Below are 8090 nucleotides of genomic sequence, written 5' to 3'. Positions count from 1 at the left end.
AATGTCTTTCCAATAACTCCATTTCAAATAAATCATCACCAGTCAAAACCATATCATCAATATACACTATTAACACTGTTACCTTTCCTCCATTATGTTTTATGAATAGGGTGTGGCCTGCATTACTTTGTTTGTATCCAAACTTCTTCATGACTAGAGAGAACCTGCCAAACCAAGCTCTAGGTGATTGCTTGAGGCCGTATAGTACTTTTTTTAATCTACACACTTCATTTCCCTTCAAGTTGGCATGTTTGGCGCCTGGTTGAATTTCCATATATATTTCTTCTTCTAAGTCTCCATTTAAAAATGCATTCTTTACATCAAACTGCTTGAGTGGCCAGTCCTTGTTAGCTGCTATAGAAATCAGAATACGAGTTGTGTTCAGTTTTGCTACTGGTGCAAATGTATCTTGGTAATCAACCCCGTATTTTTGTGCGTATCCTTTAGCAACTAATCTAGCTTTATATCTGTCAAGGCTGTCATCTGCTTTAAGCTTCACAGTAAACACCCATTTGCATCCAATTGGTTTCTTCCCGGTTGGTAAAGTAACTAGGTTCCACATTGAGTTTTTTTGTAAGGCCTTCATTTCTACATTCATGGCTTCCTTCTAATTTGGATCATCCAAAGCATCTTGCACATTGTTAGGAACAAATATACTAGACAATTGATTAACAAATGCAATATATGATTCTGACAACCTATGATTGGACATATAGTTACCGATAAGGTATTTGACCTTAGAGTTTGGATCTGGTTCATAAAGCTGTTTTGGTACACCTTTATTTGGTCTTTGTGACACTCTAACAGGTAAGATGTGACCATCTATGCTAGTAATAGAAGGTCCATTTGAAGAAATAGGAGTAGGATTAGTGTTTACCTCAGGTATGGATTCAAGAACATCCAGGGACGATGCCTCAATTATAAGTGTTAGACGCGTAGCAAAATCATTCGTGGGAGGGGTAACATCCGGTCCAGGAGTGTGTTGAAGAGTTATGATTTCTTCTCCAGTAGTAGGTATCTCCCCCTGAGAAGAAGTAATAGAATCTCCCCCTGAATAATATGGTTCCAATTCTTGGAAAGACACGTCCATGGTGACATGCATTTTGTGGAGAATGGGATCATAACACCTGTAACCTTTTTGTACATTAGAGTAACCCACAAATACACATTTTTTTGCACAAGGATCCAATTTGTTTCGTAATACCTTGGGGATATGGACATACACTGTGCACCCAAAAACACGAGGCTCAAGGTTGGGAATGTGAGGAATGGAGAAATAAGATTCCAGAGTCTGTTGTGGAGTTTTAAAGTGAAGGGCGCTGGATGGAGTACGGTTGATGAGGTAGGCAGCAGACACAACAGCTTCTCCCCAATATGTTTTAGGCAAATTCATACCAAAAAGAGAGGCACGAACCACTTCTAGTAGTTGTCTATTTTTTCGTTCAGCTAGGCCGTTCTGTTGGGGTGTATAAGGGCAAGCGGTTTGGTGTCGGATCCCCTGTGTGCTCAAGAAATCAATAAAGTGGCCATCTAAATATTCCCTGCCATTATCAGATTGTAGAATTTGAACCTTAGACTGATATTGGGTTTGGACCATGCTGTAAATTTTTTTGAAGGCATCAAAGACATCACTTTTGTGTCTTAACAGTGACAACCAAGTCATCCAGGTACATTCATCAATATTAGTCATATAATAGTAAGCTTTTGAGAAAGAAGGCACCTTTGCAGGTCCCCAAACATCGGAATGAACAACTTCAAATGGAATAGAACTTTTATTAGTACTAGGAAAATAAGGAACTCTGTGACTCTTGGCCAATTCACAAGTGCTGCATTTGAAATCAGCATTATTCAAATGGGAAAACAACCGAGGAAATAACTTTTTCAGATAACTAAAGGAAAGGTGACCAAGTCTTCGATGCCAAAGCCAAATGGTAGCACGGGACTGTTCTGGACCGGTTGTTGCATATGTAGTAGCCAAAAAAGGATGGCTAGGATCAGGGACCTCCAAGAAGTAAAGCTAGCCACGTCTAACACCATAACCAAGAGTAGTCCGAGTGGGGATGTCCTGAAAAACACAGTGAGAGGGAAAAAAAGTTACTGAACAGTTAAGGTTTGAAGTTAATTGGCTCACAAAGAGTAAGTTGTATTCAAGAGAAGGTACAACCAACACAGAGTCTAGAAATAAGCTATCAGAAAGGGTTAAGGATCCTTGACCAGTAATTTTTGAGGTACCTCCATTGGGATTGGAAATAACGGATTGTGAAGAATTACAGAGATTGAACAATTGGGAAGAATCTTTAATCATATGATCAGAAGCACCTGTATCAATTATCCAAATATTATTCCTAGACAATGTATAGAAAGCAAGAGGCTTCCCCAAAATATCGGATTGAGTAAAATTGGCAGCAGGGACAGGAGCATCTTCAGCGGAGACAATAGTCATGGCTTTGGCATGTATTTTCTTCCGGGAACGTTTATTGAAAAAATACGGGGTTGAAGATTCAGAGGAGGTTTTGAGATTATTCATGAAAAATGGAAATTCGAATTGGGTAACAGAAAAAAAAATAAAAAAATTCGAGTCAGGCAAATTGAACAATACGATGTGGAAGGTTTAATGAAAATATGTTCCTGGATCAGAAACGCTTTGATACCATGTCAAAATAATGGTGCCAGATTATGAATATTTCTGTGTGTATATTCTTCATCTACTGGGGTAATTATATACATAAATGAGGACTCTATGTCCATTACAAATTAGCTGTCAATCAGCTATGAATAAGAAAATGAATTAACTTGTTACTATTTCTATTTAATACAAAACTCCTATGATTATGTCAATCAACTGCAAATAAGAAAATTAATCTATTTAATACAAATCTACTATGATTATGTAATTGTGTAATCAATGATTAAAATTTCAACAACTGTACAATTCAGCAAATATTATCTCATTTCAACAATATCCTTTATAAAATCATACTTGGAGAACATCGTGAACGATCAAAAAGCAAATGAAGAAAAATAGCTACAACAAACAAATAGTCGAACAAAAACAGTGAGAGCAAAAATCGCAGAAGCAAGAGATGAAAAAACGTCAGGAGCTAGAAAGAAGAAACGTCTGAATGGTTTGAAAGTTTTTCCAAAATATCAGATGATGAGTTTTTCATTTTCAAATAATATTAATAAACAACCTTTTATCTTCCAATACAACAATTAATGATAGTGGGTCATTAATTAGATATCTCCCATCAATTTTGATTTTCAATTTAATTAAAAATCTATTATTATGTATTTTTCTTTTTTAAATTGATTTTCTTTTTTAAATTGACATGCAAGTGCGAACATAAAGCAGAAATTCCATAAGAACTTGACACGACATATCAATTTTTTTTTTTAAACAATCAGTATGAACACGAGACATTGGTTTTCTTTGGTTCTCCTGTAGAATATATACATATGAGATTCGAATTAAATAGAGTTGTCCGGGAAGTCTTGAGTTTACTTGGTATGGACTTTTTCTTAGGTTAAAAGTTATTTTAGTTTTCTTGGGGTTATTCTTTCGACCCCATCCTTTATATTTTCTCTTTCTACGCCAGTTGAGTCGTGCTTTGTGCAATTTATCTCAAAACTAGTTGGTTTTCCTGTTTTAAATGCTCACAGGTTTTTTCCCATCAGATCGGATTCTGCCTACGGTTTATTTTGTATTGTTTTGACAAATTTATGGCTGTTCTAGTTTTCCTTTTCCTCTGTCTTCTTGCAATTCATGTTCCATCTTTTGTCTGTGTCCCTTTTGACACTTTCTCTAGGAGTGATTCCTTCTTTTACATGTATATGAATATATTTTTTTATTCGAATAATGGATTTAATGTATAATAAATTGTATATGGCTTCAAAGTATGTGGAAAAAAAATGCGTTATATACGTGTTGTTTAGTTGAAAAGAGATTAGAAAATCTCAATTTGCTTATATACTTATAATAAGTAGGAACTATTAAAACGTGAGGACACAATAAAAATATACTTATATCACAATGAAATATATTACCTACTAAATAAAGAGAGTTGGGTGCTTCCTTCTCAATAACGTCAGAATCAACAAAATCAAAACTGTCGACAGGAATAGAAGCATCAAACGTGGATTTCACGTCAGTTCTCAAGTTGAAAGACAGACGATAATCATGCCTAGTTGGCCTGAAAATATCACCGTTCAATCCAACTCCAATTTTTTTCACAAAATAAACATCTCCTTCTCGAATTTTTTTGCGGACCTGCAAAGAACCTTTAACCGTGACATGTATTTTTCCACCCTACAAAATAGATACATTAATAAATCAATGGAAAACAAAACAAAAGACATCAAAAAATTTGCACGGCAATAATCAGCGGAACCATTACTTGTTCATCCATCAGAATCATGTCCACATTATCATCAAAATCCTTCCGGTGAAAATTGGGAACCTTCCAACACCTAATCACCCTAACTTTAATCCTCTAATCCTCCTTGGTAGGATTAATATCCTTTATAAAATCATACTTGGAGAACATCGTGAATGATCAAAACGCAAACGAAGAAAATAGCTACAACAAACAAATAGTCGAACAAAAACAGTGAGAACAAAAATCGCAGAAGCAAGAGATGAAAAAGTGTCAGGAGCAAGAAGGAAGAAGCGTCTGAATGGTGTAACTACTCAATTTTTCCCTAACACATAATAAAAAAGCAAAAAATAATAAATAATAAAAATAAAAATAAAAAAAGGGTTTAACTAGCATATATTAAGTGGCTCATATCGTGGCGGTGAAAAACTTGAATTCTTCAAGCTGAAGAATTCTTTTTTATTGGACCCCATGAGATTATCTTTTGCCTCCTGCAGCAAGCAATGCTAGTGACTCATGCACCACAGTGCGACTTCCAATTCTTCAAAGCGAAACAACTTTCTCATTGGACCCTTTATCAGATGTCAGATTGCAAATTGTAACAGGAGTTCGTTTCACCAGCTGCAACTATTTTGCTGCCCATACATCACAATTCACAAGTGCCAAGGATGCTCTTACAGGATATGGGCCATGCAGCGAACATGTGACCACAGTGCTGCAAACATATGAAGATCAGAAAATTTCAAGTACCAATTATACATCAGCATCTTCAGCCATGATATAAAGAGAAGAGATCGAGTTCATAATGGGAGGGATTTTTTTGGTGAGAGGATAGCTTCATCCTTTCAATACCCTTTTCCAAAAAGGTCAATACCAAATTTTATTGAATCCCTCCATACCCACTGTTATGAACAAAAAAACACAAGACCACTCGCATATCTTTAGCAACTCTACGTTTTGATCAACCCGCGTCGTACTTATCATTAACACTCATGCTGTTGACAGAACCTTCATCATAGTAGCTCTATTTTCAGAAGTTTTTTCATCGTGGTGTTGAGCTCTTACTTCTCCAGGTTAGCTTGAATGTTTTTAGTCACAGAGAAGTTTCGGTTTAAGTCATTATTATTGTCAATGCACCGTTAATTGTATCAAAAAGTCTCAAAGATATAATAGCTGATGAATATTGTACTTACTTTCTGTGGACCATAGGCATATATCTAGAGCGTGTTTTAAATACTGAAGAAACGAGTTGTATCGCGTTAATATTAGCGTATTATTTCTCGGTTTCGACTGTATGTGATGTGGGTGCATATTTTATTTATGCTATTTGCTTCGTTTGTGGCATGGAGATAGCAGGTGAATACTGAAGCATGAGTTTGTCCGATTTGTTTCTTACCGTCTTTGTGATATGAGAAGAATTAATTGGTGTGTGTAACACCCCGTATATATGTGGTTTGTTAACATGTCATCGTATTAAGCCAACACTTAATTTAAAATGCGGAATATCTTTTTCTTTTCAAATATGACGTCATTACACTTAGCCAAGTTGATTACTTAATCATTTTCATAAAAATATCGCCTGTATGTAAATTGCAAAAGACAGCTTACTGAAATACCTCAATAGAAAAATAAGTGAGTATCTAAGTCACGGCTCTACGACACGTAGTCCAGACAATATCCTGATACATTATTACAGCTCATAACTAAAAACATAACGTCAAGTGAAGTCGACGTGGCATGGACAATCCTCATGCTCACCAAATGACAACATAAACAGCAGAGCCTCAACAATAACATCAAAGGAAACTTTAAGCAGGATAATGAGAAAGCATAAACACTAAGCAGCTGCATCAGCAAACATGTCAATCAACTAAGCTCTGGCCTCCTACCGCTAGAGGTCTCAACCCCTGGGTTATCTGAACCTGAAATAAGCGCCCCAAACATGGGGTGAGATCTCTGAACAGAAATCTCAGTAAGACAAGGGGTCCTCAAGGATCTTCCACCCCAAGCTCACTTACATGTGCAATATAAGTTCCAAAAATAGTTTAACAGTATAAGTTCCAAAATATTGCAATGCTGCATAATCATGTTATATGTGTTATAACTAATCTACTGGTCAGAGAAATGCAGGAATATGTCTATTACCCACACTAGTGCAAGACGCTACTTGCACTCACCCACAGGCCACAGTGTCACTGTCTTGACGCCACATACTCAGGCTAACTGTCTAAGTGGAACAACACATACATATTAAAAGCCCTTGCACACAAAGCTCAACAACAATTTCAATTATCAAAGCATGTAAACACATCATGCATATAAACCATTCCCCATGGGGTATGGTGGAACCACACAATGGCTAAACTGAGGACACGAAAGCTTACCTTGCAAGCTAACAATCCAAGCCAAGAGTCCACACAAGCTCAAGGTCCACAAACAGCACAATCACATTCTGTTTATACAGTAATTAATCATCAATAATCATTGCTCAAGATTACATTAAATGATTAAGGCTTTCTTACTCATTTTAACTCATTTCATGCTGTTTCTGCAAGAGGTATTCGAATACTACACGATTAGTATTCGAATACTCCAGCTCTCCAGAAAGTATTCGATTACTTTCACTAAAGTATTCGAATACCACATGGTATTCGAATACCAACACCCAAGTATTCGAATACTTCCCATTATTCGAATACTTCTTCAAGGTATCAGAATACTTTTTTTCAAAGAAAAGTATCACAATACTCCTACAAGGAGTATTCGATTACTAGTAGACAATTATTCGAAAACTACACGAAAAGTATTCGAATACTTCTCCAACAGAATGTAGAAATTCGAACAGACTTCTGCGTAATCCCATTTTTAAGGGTCTAAACTTGATTGGGAGTCCAATGACTCCCTAATCAGATGTTCATTATCATGTTATGAACTCAGAAACACATTTCTTTACTCAAATGGTTACAGTTTCTCTTTTTAATGTATTAAACAAGTTAAACTCATCAAAAAATCAAGGCTATGATCATGGAATACCTTAGGCTTCACAAACTCAGAAAAAGACTCCTCCTTGGAGCTTCCAACACAGTCACACAACACTGACTTCTAAGACCCACGAATTTGACACCTCAAGGTGGTGTCTTTCTCCACAAAGCTCACAACTTGGAGCTCAAAATGCCAAGAAAAAGGCTAAACCCACACAACTCAGAAAACAGCCCTTAAACCCCACCAACCAGTGACTGAAAATTCAGAGCAAGGTCCTCAACTCAACCCCAAAGATGTCTCTCACTCACACAAGGTGTTTAGGTGAAGAAACAAGGAGAAATGTGACACCTTAGGATCACAAAAGGAAAGAGAGGTGAAGGTGGCAAGAGGAGGGAATGACCAGCAGCCAAGAGGTCCAAAAACTTCACGTAGGGGTGTTATAATTCTGACCTAGGGCATTGTGCCCTTAAGTATAAATAGGTCCAATTAAATTAACACACAGTATTAACAATAATAGTTACGCTTAGCATTTTAATCCCAAACTTAGGATTCTGAACCTATACATTTTTCTAAGATTTATCATATTTTTATTTTATTTTTCGCAGTAACTTTTCGGTACGCGCTTTTCCATAGCCAGTATCAGTTCTGGCACCAGTTCTCATTATTTTAACTTGAAACTCGTTTTACAAGTCCTATATAATGATATATACACACTTTTCATAATTTTTTGGGATA

The sequence above is a fragment of the Gastrolobium bilobum genome, unplaced genomic scaffold (genome assembly GCF_033153095.1).
Source record: "Gastrolobium bilobum isolate Gb01-03AN ecotype WA unplaced genomic scaffold, APGP_CSIRO_Gbil_v1 utg9749, whole genome shotgun sequence".
NCBI lineage: Eukaryota > Viridiplantae > Streptophyta > Magnoliopsida > Fabales > Fabaceae > Gastrolobium > Gastrolobium bilobum.
The sequence above is the reverse complement of the archived record's forward strand: the minus strand, read 5'-3'. Positions refer to the sequence as shown.